Raw genomic sequence first — 17351 nt, 5'->3', positions numbered from 1 at the left:
GTCTATGATCCATTTTGAGGTAACTTGTATAAAGGGTATAAGGTCTGAACCTGGATTTATTTATTTTTGCATGTAGATATCCAATTGTTCCAGCACCATTTATCGAAAAATCTATCTTTCCTCAAGTATTGCCTTTGTGCCCTTGTCAGAGGAGAGTTGACTATATTTGTGTGGGTCTATTTCTGGTCCATCTATTCTGTTCCATTGATCTGTATATCTATTCTTGGCTAATGCCACACTGTTATGATTACTGCAACTTTATAGAAAGTCTTGAAGTCAGATACTATCAGTCCTCCAACTTTGTTCTTAATATTGTGGGTCTTTCACCTCTCTATATAAACTTTAGATTCAGTTTGTCAATATCTACAAGGTAACATGCTTGATTTTTATTGGGATTGTGTTGAATCTATAGATCAAGTTGGCGAGAACTGACATCTTGACAATATTGTGTCTTCCTACCCATGACCATGAAATAGCTCTCCTTTTTCTTCTTTCCATAGAGTTTTGTAGTTTTTCTCAGGTAGATATTGTACATAATTTGTTAGGTTTATACCCAAGTATTTATTTTTAAAGTGCTAATATAAATAGTATTGATTTTAATTTCAAATTCCACTTGTTCATTGCTGACATATAGAAAAGCAATTGTTTATTGTGTATTAATCTTGTATCCTACAATCTTGCTATAATGATGTATTAGTTCCAGGAGTGTTTTTGTGAATTTTTTCCAGATTTACTACATAGACAATCATGTCATCTATGAACAAAGACAGCTTTATTTTTCCTTTTCAATCTTATATCTTTTATTTCCTTTTCTTGTCTTACTGCATTAGATAAGACTTCCAGTACAATGTTGAAAAGAAGTGGTGAGTGGGGGGATCCTTGCCTTGTCCCTGATGGCAGTGGGAAAGTTTCTAATTTTTCACCATTAAGTGTGATATTAGCTGTAGGATTTTTGTAGATATTCTTTATCAAGTTGAGGAAGTTCCCCACTATTTCTAATTTACTGAGAATCTTCTTTGTCATGAATGCATGTTGTCAAATGCTTTTTCTGTATTTATTAATTGTGATATTTTCCTTTTTTAGCCTGCTGATGTAATAGATTATATAAATTCATTTTTGAATGCTGAACAAGCCTTGCATATCTGGGGGAAAATCCTACTTGGTAGTGGTGTATAATTCTTTTTATGCATTGTTATACCCAATTTGCTGATATTTCATTGAGGATTTTTGCACCTATGTTCATGAACTATTGGGTTTTTGTCTTCTTTCCTTATAATGATCTCATCTGGTTTTGGTGTTAGGATAATGCTGGCATCACAGAATGAGTTAGGAAGCATCCCCTCTGCTTCTATCTTCTAAAAGAGATTACAGAGATTTAGTATAATTTCTTCCTTAAATGCTTGGTAGAATTCACCAGTGAACTCATCTGGGCCTGGTGTTTTCTGTTTTGGAAAGTTATTCATTACAATTTTGTCTATACTTGCCCAAACATCATAGTGTCATATTTATACGTCTTCATATTCAGTAACATCTAGAACTTTTTTCATCTTCAAGATCATTTTCACCATTCCCATTCTATTGCATTTCCATATATATTTTATTATCTATTTGATAATCCCCATACCTGAAAAAACAAACACACAGAAAACTCTTCAGTGCTTGCTTCTTCTACTTCTCCTTCCCTTCCCAAACAATTTCATCTTAAATCATTAGGTAAAGAACAAGAGAGGTATCCACAATGGGTGAAGCAGGCTAGCTTTGGTGGCTTAGAGAAGCATGTGAGAGCCCAAGCAAGTGGATTGGAAGTCCATAAAGAAGATGGAGGGTGAGGGCAGTATGACATGGGGCCTCAGAGCCAACACAGGGTAATGAGGGCATCCATATGGGGAAAAGGAGGAAATGAATGTCATGAATTGGTGATATAAAGAGCTATGGATTAAATAAGTAAATATACTAAAGATAATAGAAGCCAGGGTTTTCACTGTCAGAGTAGGGAATTAGATATACAGAAAAGGACAAAACTAGAATGCGTTCTGTTGTGTTGGACTGCAATTTAAGGTACTAGTATAAGGTCAGATTTTTAAATACACAGTTAGATTTTGTGTATATAAATATATGTATTCCTTTTGTACATTGAGAAAGCCTAAAAGTAATTAATATTCTAATATCAATGTGCACACGTTGCGTCTAGGTCTTGACTCCATTTTTCACTAAAAGGAACCAAAACTCCTTGGAGAGATGACAAATTCCTGGGAAAAGACAGAATGTACAAGATGGACCTGGAACATCTTTTGTGCCACAAAGGAAGAAAGTGCTCAAAGAGTAATGAGAGCATGTCAAGTCAGCTTGAACGAGCTTCCACTGGCCAAATTGGGGACAATCTGAACATCAAAATAAACAATGAGAAAAGTAGAAAACAGCCTATTGGATGAAATAGAAAACCATTTGATATTTACATATTTCCAAAGTACCTTCCCACAAAATACTTATTAATTACAAAGGGGAAAACAGTAAATTTATAGTGAAGGAGCTTGGCAAGATACTACCTTAATCAAGCAATCAAAGAGATCATTACTGATAATAGGACAAACTGAAAGTGTGCAGCATCTGATAGGATTCATTAAGAATCCAGCATAACTTCTGTCTTATTCCTCCAAAAGATGTACACTCTGAATCTAATTGTGAGGAAACACCACGCAAATCTGGCTTGAGAGACATTATACAAAATAATTGACCTGTAACCCTCAAAAGTGTCAAGGTCATGAAAGACAAGGAAACTAGGAAATGCTTCGTACTGAAGAATACTAAAGACAAATGACAACTAAGTCTGATTCTAAAGAGATCATTGTCTATGAAAGACATAATTGAGACAACTTAAATGAGGTGAAACTTAAATGAGGTCTGAGAATTATATAGGCAATATAGGGTTTCTGTTTCGGTAGTAATTAAGGAAAATGTCTTTGTAGGAAGTAGACAAACTATTTGGTACTAGTAAGGCATTAGGTCAGCAACTTGCTCTCAAAGTTAAGGAAAAAATTTCTTTGAATATGTTTCTAATTTTCTGTAATTTTGATTGTTTTAAAATACATACACATTCATAGACATAGATATAATAGATATAGATATTAAGCCTGCTAAGATTTTTACTGGGCATGCTTAGTTTTGATATATCAATTTGAGGAATATTAATATCTTACCAATATTTAGTCTTTCAATCTATGAACATGGTATATTTCCCTGTGTAGCTGTTCTTTCAATAATATTTAGTATCTCTCTGGACAGAGGATTTGCTCTTCAGTTAGATTTATGCCTGAATATATGACCTTTTCATATAATTTTAAATAGTATATTTCTTTATTTTACTTCCTATTTTTTTGTTGCTGACTGATAGATATGCAATTGATTTTTGGCTGTCAACCCTGTATCCGATAACCTTGCCAAATTATACAACACACCTAATAAATCACTTGCAGATTCTTTTATATTTTCTTCATACCCAATCATAGCCCCTATAAATAAGAATATCTAAACTTTATGCTTTTGTTATTTTTCATGCTATATTTAGCTGGCTAGTTTCTTCAATATATTTTTAATAGAATTTAAAGGACATCCCTACTTACTCCCAATCTCAGAAGGAAAGAGTTAGTTCAACATGGTACCATTAAGTATGATGTTTATTGTATTCCCTTTATCGGTAGAGGCTATTCCCTTAATCCATTTCTAGTTTGCTAAAATTTGCTCATGAATAGATATTGAAATTTGACTGCTTCTTCTGCATTAAGATTAAGATTTTCTTCCTCACAACATGCTTATTTTGTAGTCTTCATTTGATAATCCTATTGTTTAAAGTGCTTTAAGATCTGAATTCACTCATTTGTGTTTCTGCTCTTTCTTGTGTTGGATTTTCTTTGTCTTCATGTATTTTGTAGTTTGTAGTAAATTTAAATAAATATGTATAATTTTATATAAAACTTTATATTTTGGGTTTTGTCAGTGAGAATAATGTTTAATCTAGATTTTAGGTGCCTCGTTTCAAAGAAGTTTTACAATTGCTTCTGTTGGGTATTCCCAAAGTATTACCAGCTCAGGATGACTTTAAGGCATAATTCCTAGATCATTTGGGTCATTTACATTCAAATCTCCACTTCAATGGAGTAGGCCAGTGATTATGATATCCCATTCAGAACTTTTTACTTGATTTTATTTTTCAGTCAGTGCTTAGAGAGGGAAGAACTGCCTTGCTGACCCACTTTGACAATGTGTGAACATTTTTCCTAGTCCACCTACGCACTGAAATCCAACTTTATTCAGAGTGTGAGATCCCACACCTCACCTAGGGTATACCTCATCTTCAACGTCACATAGATATTAACATCTAAGCCCCATGGTTACAGAGACCAGAAATCCCCATCTCCAGCTCTACCCTCAGAGCAGTCAACACTTCTGCTCGACGTTCACTGTTTCAACATCCTCTTCATTTCTGGCTCCTAGGGATTTTCCTTACGTTCTTGCCAGGGCAACTATTTATTTAAATAGGTCATTTAAGTATTGTTATATTTTCTCCAGCAATTCTACATGTTTTATAATAGGAGGCTTTCAGATTAACTAATCTACACATATCACTAGGATTGGAAATTCTACCTTTCTCAGCCTCAGTTTCCTCATCTGATATAGAAAATTAATAAGGTAAAATATGTAAAGTATCTGGTATATAGATAATAAAAGGAAGCTGCTATTTTTATTAGTATTACGTCATAGTTATTTAGCTTGCTAACTGTATCTGTTTCTTACTTCTGTCTATTATACGTAACACTTCAATGTATACACACGAGTATAAATACTTGTTCTTTCATGATTATTTCTTGAGATTAAATGCCAAGAAAAATCATTCCTGGATCAAAGGATATGTTCACATTTTAAGACCCTTAATATACATTTTCAAGTTGTCCTCCAAAAAGATTTAGCAAACTGCCTTTACACTAGTAGTGTATTAGAGTGCCCATTTTATTCTCTATTATCACTAACACCAGCTAACAAAATTTTCAAAGTGTTTTCCAAATTAATAGGCAAAAATTGTACTCTGATTTAAGATTAGTAATCCTTTGATTGCTATCATAAGGGCTAAGCATACAAAATATTAACAAGAGGTAGAGATTATAGAATTACTAGCAGAGAAAGACACACTTTGTGAGTTGAGAGTATATCTAATTGCATAAGATACCAACATGTGGAACTTGGGAGGCTAGGCTTAAAGGATGTAAAGAGTGCCTGTGATTGCAAAAGAGAGAGAGAAGTTTAGAACATAAGATCAAGATGATGCAAACTTCTGGCACATGTGCCAGTACTTCCCTTTCCCAGACTCATCAGATAGGCCTTGTTGATCACAGAATTCTTACTCACTGAGCTTGAAAGCAGCCTCGGTACCCTTCTCAACACAGCACTCCCAAAAGCAATTGATTACATTTGGTCCACAAGATAAAGCCTCCTTATTTTTCTTTACTTAGATTACAATTTTTAGGTCATGACAAGAGGAAAAAAGTACGTAATATTTAATGTTGCTTTGCATTTGAACCAATACAATTTACAAATGCTATTCTTTGTCAGGGTTTATTTATCTTGCACAGAGCCAGCCTCATAATCATTGTTGGGAAATTCTCCTCTCTTAGGGTAGGACAAAAGGAAAGAGACACTACCTAAAATGCAGGAGATAATCGAAACAATGGTACCTGAGTCACTCAGCTAGAGAATGGGATCCCAGTGGGAAGAGGAGTGTAATCTGCAAACTTTTAGTAAAGGTTATTCCCTTTGTGAAATCAGGTGGAGGGAGGGAGGGAGTAAACATCGGCTTCAGTCATCTTTCCCTTTGGCCTGTGAAGCCTCAGGTCACAGTCATCAGAACTCATCAACCTCAAATGCTCTCTGAAAAAAAGCAAAGGCATTCCCAAATGACTGCCAGGCAGTGAAGCCTTTAACTGCATTGAGACCTTATTTTTCACCTCAGCATCAGTTCTGCATGGAGAGGAGCTCCCCAGAGGGCTGTTCTGAAACAGAGGTTTCAATCCAGGAGCCCTGGAAGGGAGTTTCTTTCTGTGCTGGGGCTCAGTTTTCTTGACCGAAATGCTGATTTGTAGGATAATCAACTACTATATAAGGGGTCAACCTGGACTGGATCACAGTTGTTAAAAACCCAATCTGAGAGCATTCAAATCCCCTCTCCCCCATTTATTTTTTGTTTTTGGCATCTTACTCTTGGGTGCTGCTATAAGGGTTGTCGGTTGAAGTATATATAGTAGTAAGACAGTAAATGAAAGGACATATATCATAAAATTTAACCACCACCAAGGGAATTTTTCCAATATAAAGAAAAATGTTTATTATTCTTCTCTTTTTAACCTAAGCATTTAGATGATTAGCCAAGCACACACTTTCTGGCATTTTAAACCAATCAAATGAGTTCTCATAACCTGGAGATCATCTAAACAATGGTAGCTGAGTTACCCAGCTAGAGAATGGGATACCAATGGGAAGAGAATGCAATTGGATGATCTGCAAACATCACCTGACCTTTAGCTAAGGTTATTTCCTTTGTGAAACCAGGAAGACGGGATTCCCTGATTATTGCTATCCCCCCCAAAATTCCCCCATAATCCTTTCCATTATGGGGCAAATTCACTTATTCCAGCATATAATTCTCTAACCCCATAAACCACACTCTCTCGTGACACTTGACCATGTAAAAGTACACACACACACACACATACACATACACACACATATACACACACGCCTCTACCTCATCCAGTTTCATATATCCCACCTTCAGCCAAGATAGGACCATCATTTTCTCAGGTAGGGTGGGGAGAGGTTTTAGATGGTTAGGGCAGACAAAGAGAGGGCACAGAGCCCCCCAAGAGAGGGAGGAGTCTGGCCTCAGTATGTATTACTTTAAGGACAACCAAAACTTTGCACTGTACCTGGACATGATGATGGTGCATGCCTGTAGTCCCAGCTACTTGTAAGACTGAGGCAGGAGGATCACTTGAGGCCAGGAATTCGGAGCAGTCATGGGCTATGATGGCACCTGTGAAGAGCCACTGCACTCCAGCCTGGGCAACATAGCAAGACCCCATTTCTAAAAAAAAAAAATGAAATAAAACAAACCAAAAAAACCTACAACTTTGCACTGCAGAGATGAACCCCCGGTAGTATAACTCCTCTACTTACTACACTAAAAAAAAAAGTCACTGTCTCCCCCTTCACCCTCGAGTTTAATTTTAAAAGGCCCCATTCTATTCTTAGCATCCATTGCCTTCCATATGGGACTCTCTGGAAAGGGGAAGAAAACACATCTAGTTACACACATGCTCTACTCTAAGCTGGAAAGCCCCCACCCTTTCTTCTTCAGCTGACAAACCCCTCCTCATCCTTCTCTCTCTGCTCAAATCCTCTGTGAAAATGTGGAATGCCCCTGGGAGACTCGGGGATTCCTCCCTAATGTTTCTTCTGGAATCTATTAAGCTCTAATTACATTCCCCCATGCCTGCCCACATGTCTGCCTTCCGGCTGCACTGTGAGCTCATGAAGGTCAGAGACCCTTGTTTCTGATCTTCCTTTCTCCAGCATCGAGCCCACTGTTAGGTACTAGGATGGCAAATGATCAATGTTCTTGGATGGTTGGATGGATGAATCCCCCTGATGATAGCCTGTCCTAATATCAAGTACAAATCTTACTGTGGAAAGGCTGGAAAGACCCACAAGACTCATAGTGTTCAATGCCCTCTTTTCAAAGATGAGGCTGAGAGAAGTGACTTAATTAAGGCCACACAGTGAGTAGCTGGCATGGGCTATCTGTAGATTCACAGCCTAGTCCTCCTTCCACTAGAAAAACTACTTTTCATTCATTCATGGTAAAGAAAAAAAAAAAAAAAAAGACATACTGAGCACATCCAATGTGACAGGCCCTGCCGATACCATGGTGAAAAAGGTAGAGGTGGTTTCTTCCTCCTGCAGCTTACAGTGGGGTGGTGGAGGTGGGGGAGGTCGGGGAGCGGGTGGCGTGGGATACAGGAAGTATTTAGACAAGCAGACAGGACCAGGAATTGGGTTAAGATGGGTCATTTTCTGACTTTACTTAAAATGTTGATATTTTGTTCACCAAGGATTTTTAGTAGTAATTTTGATGTTTTAAAAATATTGCATTAAAATACTTTATCTTGATTCTTGAGTTTTTGGCACCCTTTTTCATTTTGTTCCTGAGGCAAGTACCTCATTCATGTCACCCTAGTCCTTGTCCTATAAGTAACAATATAGTAACTATAGAAGTAACTATAAGTTACTTAGAGTAACTTATAATCATATTATAAGTAACTGTAAGAATTTAAATTAAGGAGAAAGCAAATGACCAAACCTGTCTGACATACATCTTTGGAGAACTTTTATAATTTTCTACAGTTATGGGCCTATTCCTGAGTGGGAAGGGATTTTATATGACAAGCATGGATTTGTTAATTCATTGCATAATTGCTGAGACGACATACATTTCCCAGCTTATAAAGTCATCTCTTAAAATGTGCCAGTTTATGAGGTAACTTTTGTGGCCCTCAACTAATTATGCAAAATCATTTAAAGTAAAGTCTCAGACCTGCTGGCAGCTTCCATGATCAACATCCACACCGTGATTCGTGTCACAAGGAAGATTTCACAAGGTTGACTTAAGGCACATTCATCGAGTAAAACAGGAGTTTTGTTCACATACCAATGCTATTCTTTTGAAGTTCCCCAATATTATATTATTACCAATGATGACATCAACATTAAAATGGATTAAAGAATACAAAGTAAAAAAATAAAACTAAGCAAAAATGCCAAGTGCTTACCATAAACAGGCAATTACTGAGGCCTCTGAAAACACAGCAAAACTGCTGATCATAAGAATAGTGGCTGAAATACCAACGGTATACAATGCATGTGCCACACTGAAGCTGCTTACAGGTGCCCCCTGATTTTAAGGTGACTGTTTGATCCAATGGTCACAGCTAAGGGCACAGAGCCAGATCTACAGATCATGTGCTGGCATCGCCACTAGCCTGCAGAATGATCTTGGGCAAGCTATTTGACCTTTCCGTGTGTCAATCACACAGCTAATGTAGTAGCTGCTACATTCCCAGTAACTTGTTGGAAGCAGGCTTCTTTAAGAAAACATACAAAATACTTTCTCATAAAGAACTAGAAAGTGTCATGTTGAAAGCTCAAAGAGGATCTGTCTCACAAGTTCTTGTAAAGAATGGCCAGTGAAGAATACTATTGGATCATGACCCTTTGTAACAATGGAGATCCAAAGGCAATTTAAGGACAACTTACCCATATCAACATTAAAATACCTAAGAAGAATACAAACAAGAAAATAGAACTTGCTTATGTTAATGGGGTTAATGACTGGCCTTTCATGTGTGAACCCTCATGGAATATTGGCATTGATTCTTTTCTCAAAACAAAGAATCTGCCTGGGTTCAAATTCCAGCAAGGCACTTATTGACTGTGAGGCTCGGACAAGTTATGTGAGCATCTGTGTCAAGTTCATCTCATAGCATCACCAATCTTCTTCATTGGATTTTCTGAGGATTAAACAAGATAGTGCACCTAGAAAGCAGTGAGTACAGTGCTAGGCATGTAGAAAGCACACGGTAAGTGCAAGTGAGATGGAGAAAGAGGATGAAAAAACTGAAGATACTCTCTGATTCATTTGAATTCCTCCAACCACCTAGAACAATGCCTGGCACAGAACAGGCATGAATGGATGTTTGGATGAATGAGCACTTATACATTCCAAGTACTATATTAAAATGAAGGAGAAAGAGTAAGAAAGACATGAGAAAGGGATAAAGATAGAAAGCAAGAAATATATGTGTCCCCCACCAAGGGCCAGGCCATTTATTACTGCCCATAATTCCATATATATTTTAACCAGTGGATCACTTCTCCTTACACACAAAACGGTCAGTCGGGTGCACTACCCTAAGTTCTGCCCAGTGAGGGAATTTTGCCTTGTCACTGTCTTTCAAGGCCAATCTCCAGACTGCAAAGCAGTTGTCATCATTTTCAGCCTGCCCCCACATACCATGTTAACCCATCCATAAACCAGGTTTGAGTTTTTTCCTCCTCTCTCAGCTGGTCCTAAAGGATAGCTCATACAGCCAGAGGTATATGCAGAGGCAAGGGCTTTCATGCAACAGAAGATGACACTGATTTCTGCACTACCTACTTGGGCACCTTGCTTGTACCCTAGTCCTATTCATGCTCAACCCCAGATACACCACATCCACCTTACAATGTATTCTTGGGCACATCTAATCTTACTACTTGGTGAGTATAGGGACAGCTAATTATAGGCAATTCCAGACACATGGTATCCCAGTAACTCATGATGCTCGATCTCTACCAAGGTCCAGTAGCATGGCAGGAGTTGTTCTTCAAAGGGTACATAAAGGCATATTATTCTTGATCTAGAACAACGAATAGCCTATGTTGTGCTTTTCCCATTGAGGCTTGACATAGATCCACGTGGCATCTTTTTCTATTGCTGTTACCTTTAATACCATGGGCTCTTCAAGGTTGTGTAGCCCAAACAGCAGGTTGTTTTCACCATAGCCTGGTCCTGCTACAAAGCCTTTTTCCACTCTGGGTCCCAGTCAGACCTGGCAGCCTTTTGAATGATTTGGTAAACGGACTGGAGCAATATTCTCAGATGCAGAGATAGGTTGCTTTCAGAACACAAAGAAGCCTACCAGACATTGAAGGAAAGTGCAAGACACATAATTTCTGTTTTACTTTGGAGAGGGTGACCTGAGCTGCCTTTCCCCCTGCTGAACCTCTAGATATTTTACTGATGTGTCTGTCCCTGGATCTTTACAGGATTTATCATCTATTCACTGGAGAGCATGTGTCTTGCCAAAGTCTCTAGCATGCTAGCCACTTCTTGTTCATTGGGCCTGATTAGCATAATAAAATCAATGCAGTAGATCAATGTGATGTTCTGCCTAATGACCAGATGGTCCAGCTCTCTTCGGAGGGCAAGAGAGTTAACAAAGCTCTCAGGCAAAATTGTAAATGTATATTACTAACCACTATATATGAATGTAAACTATTTCTGATTTTCTTTTCTCATTGGAATAGAAAAGAATGTGTTTGCCAAATCAGTGGCCACATGTCATGTTTCTGAGGTCATGTTAATCTATCCTTGCAAGGATACTGCATCTGGAACAGCAGCCATGATTGGGGCTTCAGCATGGTTGGTTTTCTGAAGATTTTTTTTTTTATTTTCCAGGGCACATGAGGTTTCTCCAGGGGTCAGAGTGGTAAACTAATTGAAGATATAGAGGCTGCCACTCCTGCATCATTTTGATGCTTAAAAGTGGCACAAATTATAGCTATTCCTCCCCTATCTGTCCTGGAATGCAGTATTGCTTTTGATTTGCTCTACTTTGTTGAGGGGTGTGAGGGGAGTTACACTTTCAGAGCTTTCACTTAGTTTTCCCCACTATGACACCCCTTACCCCATGGGTTGTCCAATGTGTGGCTCGTGGCAGCTACTAAGTATGATAATCCCAATTTTACATTAAGAGTGAGAGGAAATGACTATCAGGTGGGTCTATTACTTAAATGGACCTCTGTAAACAGGACTTTGGCCAGGACTGTTTATTACCTGGATCCCATATTCACTTCACTCTGAGTCTCCAAGTGTCAATATAAGCACCAGGTCTCCAACCATCAGTGTTAAGTTGGGCCCTGTGTCCAAGAGTCCTCAAAAGTTTGGTATTCCTCTTTTCTCCAGCACATAAATACAAGCGTACATGGCCATAGGTCCCACTGTGGAAGCACTGGGAAAACCATTACTGTGTATCTTTGCCACAGCATTACAGGGTCGTTCCTTCTGACGACCCAGCCCCCTCATCAGTCAATGCATTCTGAGTTTGAAAACCAAATCAGGTCTGAAAACTGGACAAATAATCAAGACTTTATATTAGAGCAACTGTCCTCAGCCTCCTGGGGTTTCTTTTCATGATACCCTTGTTGACTGCATAGTACACCTATTGGCAGCTGTCTCCTTTACTCCTAGGCCTTCTGTGTTTCATTAAGCATATTTCAGCCCTGTGGATCAGGCCTGCTCTGCTGCCACTCTGACCCTGCCACTCATTATGATAATTGCATCCACCTGTCTACTCTTGTTTCTGAGCCCTATCACTCCCACTGCGATCCACGAGACTGGTTCTTGAATAGCAACTTTGACCATCAGACCTGGCTTCAGAGGAGAGTCATCTTCACCCATCTCTCAACCCTAAGCTATTTACACTGTGGCTAAAAATTCAGCTGGAAAAGTATTTTTATGAAAAGGTCATTATTATTCTATAGTATTTTTTAATTTTCTCTATTCGCCTGTATCACCTAGCTGCCCCAAGAGATTGGTATGAGTATCCTGGAAAGCTGGAGAAATCATGGACCAATGTCTGACTGATGCCTAGAAATCTGAAGGTCAGAAGCTTTGGCTATGAACCTCAGGGCAGTGGGGCAGAAAGAGACCCATCTGTACTGGGATTCAGCCACCTATCCACAAAGGGCAGGGGGTAAGTATGCTTAAAGATCTCTTGGCTGCTAGACACATTCTTTCAATCCTGGCTTAGAGCACTGTCTGGAGGGATAAGAAGACAGCAGAGAGTCAGAATGAACCATGTATTCCTTCGGAGTGACAGAGAAAATAAAAAAGGCCCACAGATTAAATAGAATCATCTGCTTTGCAGAGAATACAAGAAAAATTATCCCTATATGGTAGGACTTAAAGAATCCACCACTGATTCCCAAGAAAGTAGACAGCTGTGACTGTTCACTAAGCCCAAGTGAAAGTCAGCTTTAAATGCTGGTCAAACACAGAAGAAAAAAGAAACCACTGCCAGTCTCCTAAATCCTTTCTTCCCTTTTCTACATTAGGGAAGAAAAATCTTTTCTTCTACCCTCCTACGTTCAGAACCTGGCCTATGAATTAAAATAACAAAAGACAGATAAACGCACACAATTTTTATCAATATTTATGTTCATGGGCGTTCACAGAAAAGAACTGAAACTCAAAGAAGCAGTTGAACTTGCGGGTTTATACACCCTTTTAACAAAGGAGAGGGGGTTTGGGCTTCAAGGGATGATAAATTGTGGGGATATGACTAAGAAATACATGAGGGAGACTAATGGAAGATAAGGGCTATTTTGGTAAGGCCTCGTTTATGCAAACTCATCTTGGTGTTGATTTTCTGCCTTCAATGATAAGCCTCTCTCTTTTTGTTCTGGCACAATGGGGGTACCTTTCTCAAGGGAAAATGTATGCCCTGCTTTTAGGCAGATAAGGGGAGGGCAGCGAACTCTTCCTCTATGTGTCGATTCTCAATCACTTTCAGCTCAAAATAATCCTTATGCCAAAGTGGCACGTTTTGGGGTGGCATATCCTGATCATCTTTACTCCATCCTGTCCCCTACTCCATCTCTCCCAGATTACCTAGCTAGAAACCAAACAGAGAGCAGGAGGATAAGTGAAAAGGTGGAGAAATAGAGAAGCCAGCCCAGGCCAAGGCTAGTGAGAGGAGAAGGGTTAACTGAAGTTTCAAGCCCTTCCTGTTATGTGGAACAAGACAATTACTAAACTGAGACTCCTTGAGCAACTAAAAAGTCTAGTGGATTTTTTATCATTTGAGAACTTGAAGATAAGCTACAGGACCTGCCTATTTACACCAATAGGCCCAGGACGAATTACTGACCCTGAAAAAGAGAGAGAGACAGAGAGACAGAGACAGAGAGAGAGAGAGAATACACACGTGTACTTGTGTACACTTGAGCAAAAACTTAGGTGGGAAACAGTGAAAAAGTAAAGTTTTTTCAGTGTGTCCTACCCCACTTAACACATCAATTACAGATGTTTTAACTTTTTTCTTAAAGTTAATTGTAGAGCAAATACATTTTGGAGCTGCCATCTTGAGATCACTAAAACGATCCCTTTCTATCCTCTGGGAGGAGAGAATTTCAATTCTTGGAAAGTGTTTATTGATTTCCTCTTCCACAACACGGGATGGATTTTTAGCTGTGTGTAAGATCACTGTTGTCTAGTGTGTTTTTCTGGGTTTTCTTCTTGCAGCTGCTTTTGAAAAAGCAAATTCTATTGAATTGTATAGTTTATACATCTCAGGGCTCTGAGTTTATTATCCATTAAACGATGTGCAACTTTTTGAAACACTTCTCATAGCTTTTCCATGGTCTTTCTGGTCCTGGGAGGGAAAACAGCATGAATTTCTGGAGTTTTCAATTCCCTCTTCTAATGTGTAGCTAACAGGCAGGATGACTTAGATAAAACATGATTATTCTTTCATATCATAATAAAATTGTTAAGTCTTTACAAAAATCCTCACACTAGGGCCTTTTCTGCTGCCTAATAATGTAAGAGCAGATAAATAAAGACATTAAACAAGTTTCCTCTTTGTGAACCAACAGTTGAAAAAGCTATGAGGAAGGGGAGGAATGATTCAGACTTTTCCAAGACTGCTGGAATTTTTTTTTTTTTTTTTTTTTTTTTTTTTTTTTTTGAGACAGGGTCTTGCTTTGTCACCCAGGCTGCAGTGCAGTAGTGTGATCTCAGCTCACTAAATTCTCTGCCTCCTGGACTCAAGCGATCCTCCCAACTCAGTCTCCCAAGTAGCTGGGACTACAGGCCCAGCTAATTTTTGTAGCAACGTGATTTTGCTATATTGCCTATTCTGGTATCAAACTCCCAGACTCAAGCAATCCTCCTGCCTCGGCCTCCCAAAGTGTTGGGATTATAGTGATGAGCCACCGCGCCCAACTGGATTTTATCACCTCCATTTTACCCATGAGTCAATTAGAGAGGTGAACAGTAGAGCAGTGAATCAACTTAATCCTTTTTTAACAAAAAAATTCCAGTGCATAATACAATGCCTGGCACACAGTAAATGCTCAAGACCTATGTGTTAAATAAATGGCAGCTTGAATTCTAGAATCAGGGTACCAGGATACGAGCAAGAGGACCAGACTGCTGACCTTTAGTTATACAGACAATGTTGAGAGAGCTGTGCAGACCACACTGAACAGAACTAAAAAGTCAAAATAATTATCCTACATCATCACATTATATCACATCCCCCTCAAACCTAACATTATAGTTTTTTAATAACAATTGCTATTATAAGAAGTAATCTTATTTACTTTTAAGTATATATCTATGTTATAAATATATATACTATGTATTTACACATATACACCCAGCTCAAAGGTTAGCATCTCCAGCAAATAACCTCCCTTCTCCTCCTCCCATCCCTTAGACACAACTGGGTCTTTGATACAGATGCAAGCTGTATCTCATATAGATGTAGCTTACCTATATCAAAGAATAGTCTACTTTGTTGACTAATCTTATCTCCCAGTCTTGGGTCAGGTTTCCTAAAAACAGAGAGGTTTGGGTTCACCTGATTTATCCAAGGCATGCTGAGTGGCACGGTGGGATGGATGTGAGAGAAGGAAGCAGGATAGGGCAAAGAAGTTGCTCAACTGGAATGTAGTATCCAGCAAAGTTTAGTGTTAGGCTGAGGGTGGAGTGCAGTGCTCTGAAGCATCTATTGCACCTGAGGACCACATCAGTCAGTCACTGGCTGCTGCTGGGAGGAAGTGAGAGGACGGGGAACAAAAGTGATAAGCCACAATACTCACAGCTCCTGGGGATAGGTGCACTAGAGGACAACAATGACAGTCCTTTCTATAGTATAGAGTCCGTGGGATCATAAGTTCCTATGATTCAGTCCTTATGATTTTTTTTCCAACTTCCCACATCCCTTAGCACAGGGCCTGCAGAGCTGAAATCCACTGTTCCTCCTGCTTTCAGGATACTGGGGAGCCATCTTGGAAATGGATGTGAAGATCTTCTACAGAAGCACAGCCTCTCGTAATTTGAGCTGCCTACTAGAAATTCAGGAAACTCAGTCCCTCGATGGGTTGCATTAAGGCCTGTCTGCGGTCCCCAGGCTGACTTCTATCCTTACCCACCACTATAGCAGCTGAGAGTGAGTCAGACTTCAGCAGTTTCGAATAGGAACTCTCAGTCCCTCTTGGTGAGCAGCCAAGACAGTAGCAACCACCTTCACTGGCCAGCTGGGAGATATTTGTTCGCAGTAAAAACCCAGACTTCCTGGAAAGCTTCTGTGCTCAGAAGCTGCCTGCTTGGCTGTCTCCAACAGTGCTTGTAGTAGAGGAAGTGGGTAGAGCCACTGTGGAGGCAGTTCAGTATTCCCTAACGCCACAGCCAACAGTGACTGAATACTTACTCCGTGCTAGAAATGATCCTAAGTGCCTTACACATTGGCTCATTTCATCCTTACAACAACCCTATGAACTAGGTATTATTATTACTGTTCTTATTTTCATATAAAGAGTTAAAAATGTTCATACCTGGGCCGGGCGCGATGGCTCATACCTGTAATCCCAACACTTTGGGAGGCCAAGATGGGTGGATCACGAGGTCAGGAGATGGAGAACATCCTGGCCAACACAGTGAAGCCCCATCTCTACTAAAAATACAAAAATTAGCTGGCCGTGGTGGCGCACACCTGTAGTCCCAGCTACTTGGGAGGCTGAGGCAGGAGAATCACTTGAACCCAGGAGGTGGAGGTTTCAGTGAGCCAAGATTGCACCACTGCACTCCAGCCTGGCGACAGAGCAAGACTCCGTCTCTTTAAAAAAAAAAAAAAAAAAAAAAAGGTTCATACCCTTTGATCCAAATACTAAGAATTTCCCCCTTAGAAAGCAATGCTCACCACAAAAGACCTTGAAACGGCCATTGCAAAACTGTACCTAAGACAATGAAAGAGTTCTGACCTAACCAATTCCATCTTGCTTCTAACCTCCAAGCCCTTGTTCATTCCTGGGCACAGGCTGAACTAACTTTGGGAGGAACTTAATTTGTAGTTTATAGTTTAAAACAAAGGTGATAACAGCCTGTTTCCAAAATAAACCCCCTTGTTGCCTGGCAACTATATTGCCTTTGCAGGACTAACAAATTTTAGCCAAAATATTAGGAATTATGGTTTAGGAGCCACGCAGCTGGAGGTTACAAGATTCTGACCCTCCCCAAATTGCTCCTGGGGATAGCTCCTGGCGATAGCATCACTATTGTAAATCCAAAAATCAGTGCTTGAGATATTTCACAGACCCTGCACTTGATGGATCAGCTGGCACCACCCAGATTGATAAAATGGCTCATCTGATCTTGTGACCCCACCCAGGAACTGACTCAGCCAAGACAACTTTGCCTG

At 39.4% G+C, this 17351-nt stretch overlaps 1 long non-coding RNA gene across 1 annotated transcript; it reads right to left on the bottom strand.

The window, feature by feature from the left end:
- Positions 1-5601: 5601 nt before the first annotated feature.
- Positions 5602-16105, bottom strand: LOC114678953 (uncharacterized). Its single transcript, XR_013418207.1, has 3 exons — positions 15754-16105; positions 6975-7132; positions 5602-5919 (listed from the first exon to the last, which is right to left on the bottom strand). It is a non-coding gene; the product is annotated as an uncharacterized LOC114678953 (long non-coding RNA).
- Positions 16106-17351: the final 1246 nt, after the last annotated feature.

This window comes from Macaca mulatta, chromosome 6 (genome assembly GCF_049350105.2).
Source record: "Macaca mulatta isolate MMU2019108-1 chromosome 6, T2T-MMU8v2.0, whole genome shotgun sequence".
Lineage (NCBI taxonomy): Eukaryota > Metazoa > Chordata > Mammalia > Primates > Cercopithecidae > Macaca > Macaca mulatta.
Note: the sequence above shows the minus strand (reverse complement) of the source record. Positions and strands in the feature narration are given on the sequence as shown.